Source organism: Ranitomeya variabilis, chromosome 4 (assembly GCF_051348905.1).
Source record: "Ranitomeya variabilis isolate aRanVar5 chromosome 4, aRanVar5.hap1, whole genome shotgun sequence".
Taxonomy (NCBI): Eukaryota; Metazoa; Chordata; class Amphibia; order Anura; family Dendrobatidae; genus Ranitomeya; species Ranitomeya variabilis.
In genome coordinates this window covers 126,515,802-126,527,914 of record NC_135235.1, presented here as the reverse complement: position 1 = coordinate 126,527,914, position 12,113 = coordinate 126,515,802, and the positions used below count along the sequence as shown (strand labels likewise).

Here is a 12,113-nt window from a genome sequence, read left to right as displayed (position 1 = left end):
GAAAGCAAAAGAATTGTCAACGGATTAATGGGAAAATGTATTGAAACTGTATAAAACAGGAAAGGGATACAAAAAGATATCCAAGGAATTGAAAATGCCAGTCAGCAGCGTTCAAACTGTGATTAACGAATGGAAAATCAGGGGCTCTGTAAAAATAAAACCACGGTCATGTAGACCAACGAAATGTCGTCTACAACTGCAGGAAAATTGTTCAGGAGGCAAAGAAAAACCCACAAATAACCCACAGGACTCTCTGAAAACTAGTGTTGCTGTTTCAAGATGCACAGTTAGGAGGCACTTAAAGAAAAATGGGCTGTATGGTCGAGTCGCCGGAAGAAAGCCAATACTGTGCAAATGCCACAAAGTATCTCACCTACAATGTGCAAAACAACACAGAGACAAACCTCAAAACTTCTGGAACAAGGTAATTTGCAATGATGAGACCAAACTTGAACTTTTTTGGCCACAACCATAAACGTTACATTTGGAGAGAGGTCAACAAGGCATATGATGAAAGGAACACCATTCCTACTGTAAAGCACAGAGGTAAATCGCTGATGTTTTGGGGATGTGTGAGCTACAAAGGCACAGGAAACTTTGTTAAAGTTGAAGGAAAGATATATGTAGCATGTTATCGGCAAATACTGGAGGCAAATTTGCACTCACTAGCCCAGAAGCTGCACATGGGACGTACTTGGACATTCCAACATGACAACAATCCAAAACACAAGGCTAAGTCGACCTGTCATTGACTACAGCAGAACGAAGTGAAGGTTCTGGAGAGCCATCTCAGTCTCCTGATATCAATATCATTGAGCCACTCTGGGGAGATCTAAAGCACGCAGTTCGTGCTAGACAGCCCAGGAATTTATAGGAACTGGAGTTTTTTTGCCAAACAGAGTGGGCAGCTTTACCATCAGAGAAATTTAAGAACCTCATCCACAACTAGCACAAAAGACGTCAAGCTGTCATTGATGTTAGAGGAGGCACTAAATGGTATTAAGAAATGGGGTATGTGAACTTTTGATCGGGATCATTTGAATGTTTTGGGTTGTCATTATGATTTAAAAAGAAAACACAGTAGTTTGACAATAAATGGCTTGACCCAACCACTAACCATGAGTGGAGAAAAAGTTTTGGTGTTATCATTCATATTCTCTGAAAAAATACCAAGAAAGCAAAAATTCTGTTGAGGTATCTAAACTTTTGAGCACAACTGTACTTCTGCTTTTACCGTGACTCTCACGTTATATTTATCTGGGCCAAAAAAGAGTACTGGTTGGTTACTCTGCTAGACCCGCTCTACAAGAAAAACTTTGCATCTCTCCTTCCTGAGGCAGTGAGGTCTATTAAAATGATGCTATACCAGAAGGCTGTTGTGGAAAATATGTTTAAAAAATTTGCATCAGACAACGCTAGCAGCACGGGGAAGCTTCCTTGCCAAACCCTTCCAGTGTCCAGGCACTAATGACTGGGTATTCTTGAAAAAGAGGGAAAAGTTTTAAAAAGGTCAAGCAATACCCAGCTGAAAGAACCAGCGTGCTGCCTAATTCCTCTGACACCTGGTATGACCTATCCTTAAATGCCTTGGAGGTGTTGTGCTGCCTCGGTGCTAGCATCTTGTCTGAGCTTGTTTTTAGCACTGATATAAGGGGATGTCATGACAGACAGGCACTATAGCCTGTCAACAGAAAATGCTGACAGGCTCATTCTGACAAAATGAAACAAAGCCTTGAATAGCTCTGACTTTTCCACTCCACCAGGTGACAGCAGCACTTAAAGTGTTTTTAATTTTCAAACTTTGAATGATGCCCTATAGTTGTTGCCTTCAAAGGTTTATAGAGGACCCTCCTTATAATTTTCTTCTGGCTTTACACTGTGTGCAGAGCATTTATGAGTGTAAAAGTGCCAGAACTACACTTTCTTAACATTTGAATAAGGCCCTTTAGTTGTTGCCTTCAAGAGTGTGTGGAGGACCCTCCTTATAATTTTTTTTTCTGGCTTTACACTGTGTGCAGAGGCTTTATGAGTATAGAAGTACCACAACTACACTTTCTTAATATTTGAATGAGGCACTACACTTGGTGTCTTCAAGGCTGTATGGATGACCCTGCTTGTAATTGTTGGTAGACATTGCACTATGCAGAGATATTATGAGTGTAGGAGTACCAAAAGTACAGTTCTTGCTTCCTTGATAAATTGCCCTGAAATTTTCAATTTTTTAATAAAAATTTCCATTTTGGTTTACTTATATATTTTTTTAAAATACTTTTAACATTTTGCCTTCTATACAAGTCATTATACTGGAAAGAATGTTTCTTACCATTATTTTCCTGTAAACCCCAATTTCTCTTTGATTTTGAAAGTTTTCTTGTCAAAGTGATGTAAAAGTGTTACACCACTGTTCTCAGCAGCGATCTGGGAGTCAGAAATGCTTCTAGGGGTCTTCCCCGTGCTGTTCTCCTTCCATTCAGCACTTTTTCTATCCATTTCAACATTTTTTCTGACCCCCAGACCCTCTTGTTGGGTCTACAGAAAAAATGCTTGGATATCCCATTGACTCCCATTATGCTCATTACTTGAAATGAGCATCCAAGCCTTAGGAATTACTTGGTTTGAGTAACAAGCACCTGAGCATTTTAGTGCTTTCTCATCACTAATCCTAACCCTATAACAACAACTCCACTAAGGTCATCTCATTGGACTACATCCACTTTGTTGGGATATCTCAAAGTGATTGCTCATTGTTGCTCTCATGTATTGAGCTACTATTTTATATGGCTAATTTATTCTTGACCTGTGCTGAATGTGTCTTTTGTTCTTTCTGACCTGGGTGCCGTGAAGGCGTTTTGGAGAGCGGCATAGAATGATTTTGCATCCAAGAAGGCATTCTGAACTATAAGTCCATCCTCTGGTCAGGGACCAGGCCTCTAAGGGCCATTTCCACCGGCTGTACAGGGAGCTAGGTCTCCACCTCAACAAATGTTTCTTATTTTACAGCATACACCTTGTCACCTCTGATTACCTGTTGGAGGAGCTTCGTACAGGCCTTGCTTTCTGAAATACAACAATTAAATATTGTATTTCTGCAGAAAAACATCTTTATCACCCTGAAGACAATTTAAACTGTCACATTTTATTTGTAATATCTCAAGTCTTTTTGCTTTATAACTTCACCTCTTTTTTGAATGGTCTCATTAATGATATTACTCAGTAATGTTTTTCATTCTGGTGCTGCAGCTAGGGTTGAGCGAAACGGGTCGTGCATTTTCATGAGTCGCCGACTTTTGGCAAAGTCGGCGTCTCATGAAACCCGACCCGATCCCTGTGCGTGGTCGGCCATGCGGTACGCGATCTTGGCGCTAAAGTCGCGTTTCGTATGACGCGTTTAGCGCCATTTTTTCAGCCAATGAATGAGCGTGGGCAGAGTGATGACATAGGTCTTAGGGGAGTGAACGCCTATCGTCATGTTATCGCTTGTGCGCAGTAGGGATTTGGAATGTGCAATACGAAATTTTCTGTGCTGGGACGGAGGGGGGAGAGAGAGAGAGAGAGAGAGAGAGAGAGAGAGAGAGAGAGAGAGAGAAATAAAAAAAATAAAAATAAAAATAAATTCCTTCATTGGGTTTCGTGTTTCGCCCGAAACCCGACTTTTCACGGTGGTCGGCCGATTTCACTCGACTCGACTTTTAAGACAGTCGGGTTTCACAAAACCCGACTCGACCCTAAAAAACTAAAGGTCGCTCAACCCTAGCTGCAGCCCTTCCTTTCCGGAATGCTGTGGCTATCTCATAAGCTTGCCTGTGTCTCTTAGCACAATGTTCCTATAACAAAACCTGAGGCGTTGGGCACAATCAGCACTGCTAGGCCACATAAATGGCACCAGTATGGTGTGTCTTTATTTAATTTTATATATGATGGTTTCTGGTGTCCATGTCTGCTTACAAATAAATATATTCTTGGAGAAATTTTAATAACTTATAAGTTGCATATTGTAGTTACCAGGCACCATATAATTGCCATGAGTGCACATTGTAATTGCTCCAATAACCCCTCAAAAAGCAATATAATGTTGATGCACCTTGGTGACTTATAAATGATGTCAGTGTGGCCCTGATTAAAAATGTATTTGCTGCAATAATGAAAATGTGTACATAATCTGTGATACATTCTGTAACATTATGATTGAAATTCATGTGTCCTTTTGTTTGTCTTACAGGTTTCTGGCCACTGTCTCTTCTTTTGCTGCCTCTGTATCTGACGTTTTTGGTTGGGAAGTCCACCATTTCACTCATTGTGCAGTTCATGTCAAGTTATCTGGAACAGACTGCACCAATCGGTGATTCTCGACCAATATTGGAAACATGTTGCCAGTGGTTTATTGTGGTCCTGGATTACAAACACATGTGTGAAGAAATTGCTGCAATCAGGATCCCAGCACTACAATTATACACAATACTTTTTTGCAGCACTGTTCGGCTTGGCCAACAGCACCTACAAGATTGTAATTGTAGATATCAAGGCATATGGAAGAAGTAGAGATTCCTGAATCTTCCATAATAGCTCGGCAACCTCAGAGCAAGCAAATGGGTGTCCCACCACCACGGCTCCAGCGGCGGACCAGCTCCATTTGTAGTGGTTGCTGATGAGATCTTTGTACTTACCAACAATGTACTGCACCCTTAGCCACACGGAGGGCTTGATCACTGGTGACGCATATTTAATTACTGACTTTCTAGGGTTGGGAGATTCATGTAAAGCACTTTTGGGATCTTGCATGCCAAATGGAGTGTACTCTTATGTGCTATTCAATTAAGCGGGGTTAATGTGAATTGTGTCCTAAAAGTGTATGTCATTCTCCACAATTACACAGCATACACAATTCTCCTGTATATGTGGAAGATGGTGTAGATGAGGGCCCCAATTCTGCCACTGTCCATCATGTTCCACAAGTCGGCATGCCTGATCGAGACTCAGAGTGCACCAATTGTTTAACAACACTTTTGCGACACCAGAGAGAGTAACTCCATGGTAAGACAATTACTGCACAATTGTGATTTCTGTTTTTGGCACTGTAATATAAAACAATATTTACTTTTAAAAATGTGTGTTGTGTAAATTATTGTGTGTAAGCCGTGAACATCCTGTCCAATAATTTGTCACACACAATAGTCACCATTCCTACACAGGTTTTATTTCTTTATGTAAAAATATAAGTATTTCTACCTTAGCTCCAAGACTTGTTTTTTGGACAGGCAAAGAAATACAATTAGGCAACATTCCCAACAACTCATTGCTACACTAAGAAAAATAATAATTAGGGTTACATACGAAATACATCTTACAAATTCTAAAAACGAACTGGGAGATTTAGCCACAGGTGCTTGGGTGTGGGATCCTGACATTTGGCTTGTTAGCTGTGGTGGCCACAATGTGGCTACAGAAGAGGGAAGAGGATTGTGAGAAGGGATATAGGGTCTGACTGAGTGAGCAGCATGTTGAGAAGTCACAAGGGGGATTTAGATCAGAACGCCATTAGAGCCTGTTTGTTGCCACCATTTCAACACACTGAAGATCTTCCTGAGGTCATTCGGTGATGTTGCTGTGTACACTACTTTTGGAGAGCTACCTGGTTCTGAACCCATATAGGTTTTGGGACTTTCATCAAATAAAATGCCAAGTTGTGGCAATAGCACTCCCCCCATCATCAGTCAGTACCCTGCTATCTATCTTGGCCGCTGTACTGGTAGTGAAGGGTGTCCTTATGCTTCCAGCTTCTTCTTGTGACACAGTAAGTTCCTATTGGTAGGTCCAATGACAGAGTCGTACTGGTGCTTGGGTCCAGGTCAGCAGGATTAGCATATCAACCTCTGCAGGCCCATACGGTTCACAACATGGGTGTCCACAACATGAGGCTCTCCAGGCAGCAACCTATGTTGGTTTTAAAACTGAAATTACAATACATGTGGCAACATTTTTTTTACCTTAAACATACAAAATTGTGTACTTATGGACATAGTTAAATTATAGGCGCAAGGAAATTAAGACAGGTCACTTTTTTGGTTGCTGAAGCACTTCTCCCTTTCTACATAGCTTCAATCCTATATTGATCGCATAAGCTTCTCCACTGTCTTGTGACATCATCTACTGTAAAAAAATAACTTTTAGTTCATTAAACATTGCAGAAAACATAAAAAGATTATGCCAGCTCACCGTTGAAGTCTATAGAAGTCCAGCGTGCACAGAACCATGAGCCCACCACTCGTGTGTAGCAAATGCAAGAAAAGGTGGTCATTATTCCTTCAAAAAACAATTAAAAATATATATATAATGGATAGGATTAATCCTGTTCATTATATTTTTTTTAATAGTTTTTTGATGGAATAAAAATCAAATCATTTTGAAAATTGTATCAGAAGCTGGAACATTTTCTCTTTTCTTGCATTTTTTATCTTTTTCTTGCATCTTTTGTGATTGCTCGCACTGAGCGCCTTGACTGTATGCAAGGCATTGTGAGATCAGGAGTTATTTATCTACTGTATCCTGACTCCATTTTTGGTTATTGCACATGCACATGCATCTCCTTGCTTGCAAAATGGATTTTATATTTAGATAAGGGGGTCTCAGGAATTTCGAGTGCCCAGTGTCAGAATATTGGGTTTGCGTAGTAGGTCATGGATCTTCCAGCAGGACAATTACTCCAAACATACTTCAAGAAAGATCCAGAATGGATGGAAACAATGCACTGGTCCTGGGGTGGCTAGAAATAAGTCTCTATCAAAATCCCATTGGGGAGATATCTTAAAACTGCTGTTGGTAGAAGGATCCATTCAAATATGAGAGACCTGAAGCAGTTTACACAAAAAGAGTGGTCCTTACACTTACTTCTGGCCCACACACCTTCCTTGACTCCAGGTTTTCTTCTTCTGGGACCTTGTCATAAATCTATCCAGGGGACACAGGATTCGGAAAAACAATCAAACTTTTACTTAAAGGGAACCTATCACCCCGTTTTTTTCGGTATGAGATAAAAATACTGTTAAATATGGCCTGAGCTGTGCATTACAATAGTGTAGTTTGTGGACCCCGATTCCCCACCTATGCTGCCGAAATACGTTACCAAAGTAGTCATTTTCGCCTGTCAATCAGGCTGGTCAGGTCGGATGGGCGTGGCTTCTTCCCCCAGATATTGCGTAGTTTTCCGTTGGTGGCGTAGTGGTGTGCGCATGTCCAACGTCCCCAATCCTGCACGGGGGGGTGAAAATAGCAGCGATGTCCGTTATTCCATTGGTGGTCGGTGGGCGCGGCCATCTTCCTTTGGCCGCGCGTGCGCAGAAGCGGCGCTCTGCTGGCCGCGGCTTCAGGAAAATGGCCGCCGCGATCTCCATCTGCGCACGCGCGGCATCCCGCGGCCATTTTCCTGAAGCCGCGGCCAGCAGAGCGCCGCTTCTGCGCACGCGCGGCCAAAGGAAGATGGCCGCGCCCACCGACCACCAATGGAATAACGGACATCGCTGCTATTTTCACCCCCCCGTGCAGGATTGGGGACCTTGGACATGCGCACACCACTACGCCACCAACGGAAAACTACGCAATATCTGGGGGAAGAAGCCACGCCCATCCGACCTGACCAGCCTGATTGACAGGCGAAAATGACTACTTTGGTAACGTATTTCGGCAGCATAGGTGGGGAATCGGGGTCCACAAACTACACTATTGTAATGCACAGCTCAGGCCCTATTTAACAGTATTTTTATCTCATACCGAAAAAAACGGGGTGATAGGTTCCCTTTAATAACTGGCAGTCTTTACAAACAGGCATATAGGATAAAGCCCAATGGGCTGTCGTCTTTCCCAAAGGTAACAGACACAACTTCAGCCCTCGTTCTTGGTATGGGTGGAGTGTCCTTCTTGCTATTTTCGCTATCACTAGGAATTATTTTCCACCACCAGTAGTGCACCCGGATTGCAACACCTCCCACCTCATAGAGTTTAAGTCTATCTTTCTCTGTAGCTTCACAGGCTGAGTGCGCCCAAGGGCCCCGACGTCCATCTCGAGATTCCCGAGGCCAGTAGACGCAATCACACGGAAGGGTATTTTTGACAATCTACTGCCCCAAGTATTAGGCCCATGTTGTCCCTAGCAGCCTATTGCATGAGATTGCTGCTGTCACTTGAGACACTACTATCCTCCACTGAACTGTCCCTTCCTGGACTTGGCACTAACTCTCAGTTCCCGGTCCCTAAGTGGGCCGGCCATTACAGTTAACCCTGCCTAGGCTAGACTGCAGCCACAGTGGGTGTTACTCCTCACATGTATGAATATATAATACATTTATTTCATTGTTCTTTCGAATTTATCTAATTCTCAGAGACATGGATAACACAGGATTTTGGTTACCTGCAGTAGCTGAGAAGATTGATACATAGTGTTGTAAGAAAATATTCAGCATGACATACTGTATTTGTTTAAATCTCTGCCTCTACTGGGTTTAGAAGTCCAGTGGGCAGTCCTGATCGGTGCCTGACTGCTATCTCTATGTGCAGACTTATATAGGGAAGGCTGTCAATCACTAACTAGAATCGTCCACAAGACTGAAAAGCGAGAATAATAATAATAACTTTTATTAATATAGCGCCAACATATTCCACAGCACTTTACAATTAAGCGGGAATAAGTAATACCAAATTTTCCCACACACTATATATCAATCTGTTCAGCTCCTCCTGCTCTATAACATGGTGCCTCAGATTGGACTGCATTTTCAATGTGACAGCTTCCCTATAAATGTAACTATTTTCTTAAAATAGCAGTGGATCTTTTTTTCAATGTAAAATATTGTATTCACCTTGAGATTTTCTGATTTATTGAGTAACAAACCCTGAATTAATTTCAGCTGCTTTGCTGAAAAAACTAGCACCCACGTAAACAGTCATCATGACCATCCATCTATCAGGCAACTTTGTTTCCAAGTTGGGATAAAACATGATGCATGTTTTGTAGCTTTTTGTTCTGTTTTGTGAATAGGAAAGATAAACTGTTCTTTACCTAATCCCTGCTACAAATTCCCAAATCCTTTTGTCTATTTTTCGTGGTTGCAATAAATTCTCTTGGTTTTATATATTTTCAATTTCTTAAGCCTTTCACACAATCTCCTGTTTCATTATTACATTTTTTTTATGGTGTGAAATATGCCAGTGAGATGGTGCCCATTATGTACCCATGCAAATATGATTTGGCTCTGTTATAACAATAGACAATACATCTCTTTACTCATATTCACCCCATTCACACCAGTCAAAATAGGCTTGATTATATTGGTAGCATGACTATCCTCCACTCAATGGGTCAACCCAAACGCACCAACCAGAACCCTAAAAAATGGCTGAGCAATCAAAAACTTAGGGTCCTGATTAATTGACATTTTTCTGCCAGTATTCTGGCATAAAAGCTTTGAAAAGTTGCAAAATGAAGGCACTAATTGGAGCTGCACCTTTTGCAATTATTGACGTCTTCATGCCATTCTCTCCTAGCTCTTCCGAAATAGACAAAGCTGGGGCAGGATTGAAGCAACTGCCTCTCATCAAATCCATGATGAGCAGCGGTTTTCACTAAGCCCCAAATCTTGCTCTAGCAGGGCCTGGAGTCTGTGGTACCCGGGTGTCGGTCACCACCTGGCAAGGTACAGATCCCCCAAGTATGGCTTACGCTGGTCAGAGCCGTAATCTGCGCCCTGCACTGGTTAAGCCTCCAAGGTCTGACTATACCTGTCAAAAGTTTAGGACTCGTCCTCTCTGCCTCTAGCCTGAGAGACTTTCGCCGATGGTCAAGCCGAGAAGAGCCGTGCGGCAACTGCGACAGGAGAGGCACGCCTGCGAGAGAGAAGGAACAGTGCAAGTGAGCAGGGCCATCACTTCCAGCTATCATCTACGGTACTGGGGTCGGCTGGGACTAGGATCACAATTTGGGAGGGGGCCGGTTGGGGCATGGTAAGGAACTTTGATTAGGGCTTGCTTCCACTTCAAGTGTACCCTGTAAAGGAGATGATAACTGAGATTAGGACATAGGGAATTGCTGTCTTCTTCCCCTATTAGTGGATTAGTGGATTAGTATAAAGAGCAGATAACTACCCTTAGAATACTATTCATCACAGGCCCCTCTTTGATATAAACCTGACTCCTACTTGACCAAAGCATGAAAGTAGCAGTGAGACAGACCCAATTTATCTCTTTGGTGCTTAACTTTTGCTTTTGTTCATAAATGATGGACCTTACGGATAACTATAAGACCGCTACTGAGTTTTTTTTGTCCCTTTTGAAATATTATTGTACGTCTGCTGGGTTGACTAATACATATTTTTGCATTTCATTTCATGTATAGTGTTCATCTTTTTTATCGCGAGAATACACATGTCTACGGGTTTTGCAGATGCAATGTTATATACCCACTTAGTATTGTGGAAAATTGTGGTTTGTTTTTTTAATCATGTTGGCTTCAGCAGAGTCTCTGGAGCACGTCTGCCCCACTCTCTTCTCTGGGGCCAAATTTCCTTGTGGTTTGGCACGCTGGGCTTTTATGTCAGGGAAGTTCTTAGAGAGGGTCACCTGATCCTGTCCAACACACAAGTCCTTCCCTCTACAAATCTTCCAGCACACTTTGGTTCCACTTGATTATGGCGGACCAGCAGATGGAAGTCTCTCCTCATTAATGGCACATCTTGCAAATCCTGCACTAATTTTCCAGAGGGCTCAAGTTTTCTTGTTACACACTTGCAACTGCTCATTTTGCCTTTCTATCCAGCTAATTCTCTTTTCCTTTAGGTCTATTACATCATGTTATTATAACCTGACTAGCTGAATTCTTCTAAGCTCTTCGTAGAAATAGGATGTCAATTTTCCCTGAATGAGTCATGAGTTGCTGCAAATGTCCATGGTAGCTGGAGGAGAGAGCGGCTGGGTCAGGAGTTGAAGAGGGGAATGATAAATGCCAGGAAAAGACACTTCCTGTTTCTACATGGAGCAAAGAAAAGATGAGAATTTGCTAGGAAGAAAGCCAAAATGAGAAATTATAAGTACACTGTACTATAGGATATGATGATTGCAATATATTAGGAGGATAAAACATTTGATGGGAGGAGGAGTGCTTTTTAAGTTATTACAGCGTTTTGTAATTAACACCATACTTAAACATTAAAAAATGCAGTTTGCAACAAAACCAGTGAACTCAATACATGTTGGGTAATTACTGCAAAAATGTCAAACCATATATTATGATGAAATGTTGAAATAGATATTACACGTGTAATTTTTCATAATGTAATTATTTAGTAAATTTTACAGTAATAAAAGTAAAATCCTAGACTAATGATGTTTGAATGTGAAAACAACTAATCTTTACAGAACTTGTTTCTACAACTTCACTTGTTGCTTGAAAGTAATTGTAATTTCAGCTATTACTTTATAACCTTATTTGATGTATATTCTATTGTCTATGGTCTTTCTTTTATGTAAGGTAAGAAAGAGTGTAGTCTATGAGAGTATAAGAATTGTCTTTTGCATCTGGCAGTGAGGGAGTAAGCTAAGCTAATTTATCCATGCAGAAACAGTGGGGCACAGACTGTAGAATGGCAATTTACTATTCTAGGCACGTCTCTAGATTCCCTGAAGAAAAACAAGGTTAATAGTGGGAAATCCTTTATGTCTTGTGGTGCCCATTATGGCTGCAGCTGTCAAACTGGTGATTGAAAAACAAGTGCCAAAAATTCCATAACATTGCAGAGGCTATTTATATACTGTGCACATATATGTATGTGTGTGTATATGTGTATATACAGTTGAAACCAGAAGTTTACATATGCTAAAAAGACACATATGTATGTTTTTCTCCATATCTGACATGAAATCAGAATAAACCTTTCCTATTTTAGGTCAATTAAGATTACCAAAATGATTAATATTTGCCAAATTCCAGAATAATGAAAGGGAGAGAATGTTTTAAGGCATTTTTATTACTTACTGCAAAGTCAAATGGAAAGTGTCTGTGATAGTACCATGCGTAACCAAAAGTTTTTATAATCTTCAACTGTCTCGGTGGGAGCGATGTGCGTCTACAC

General features: G+C 41.3%; 1 long non-coding RNA gene across 1 annotated transcript; it reads right to left on the bottom strand.

Annotated features, from left to right (window-relative positions):
- Window positions 1–5,307: 5,307 nt before the first annotated feature.
- On the bottom strand, window positions 5,308–10,561 carry LOC143768505 (uncharacterized). The gene is made up of 3 exons (XR_013213904.1): window positions 10,450–10,561; window positions 9,769–9,873; window positions 5,308–5,931 (listed from the first exon to the last, which is right to left on the bottom strand). It is a non-coding gene; the product is annotated as an uncharacterized LOC143768505 (long non-coding RNA).
- Window positions 10,562–12,113: the final 1,552 nt, after the last annotated feature.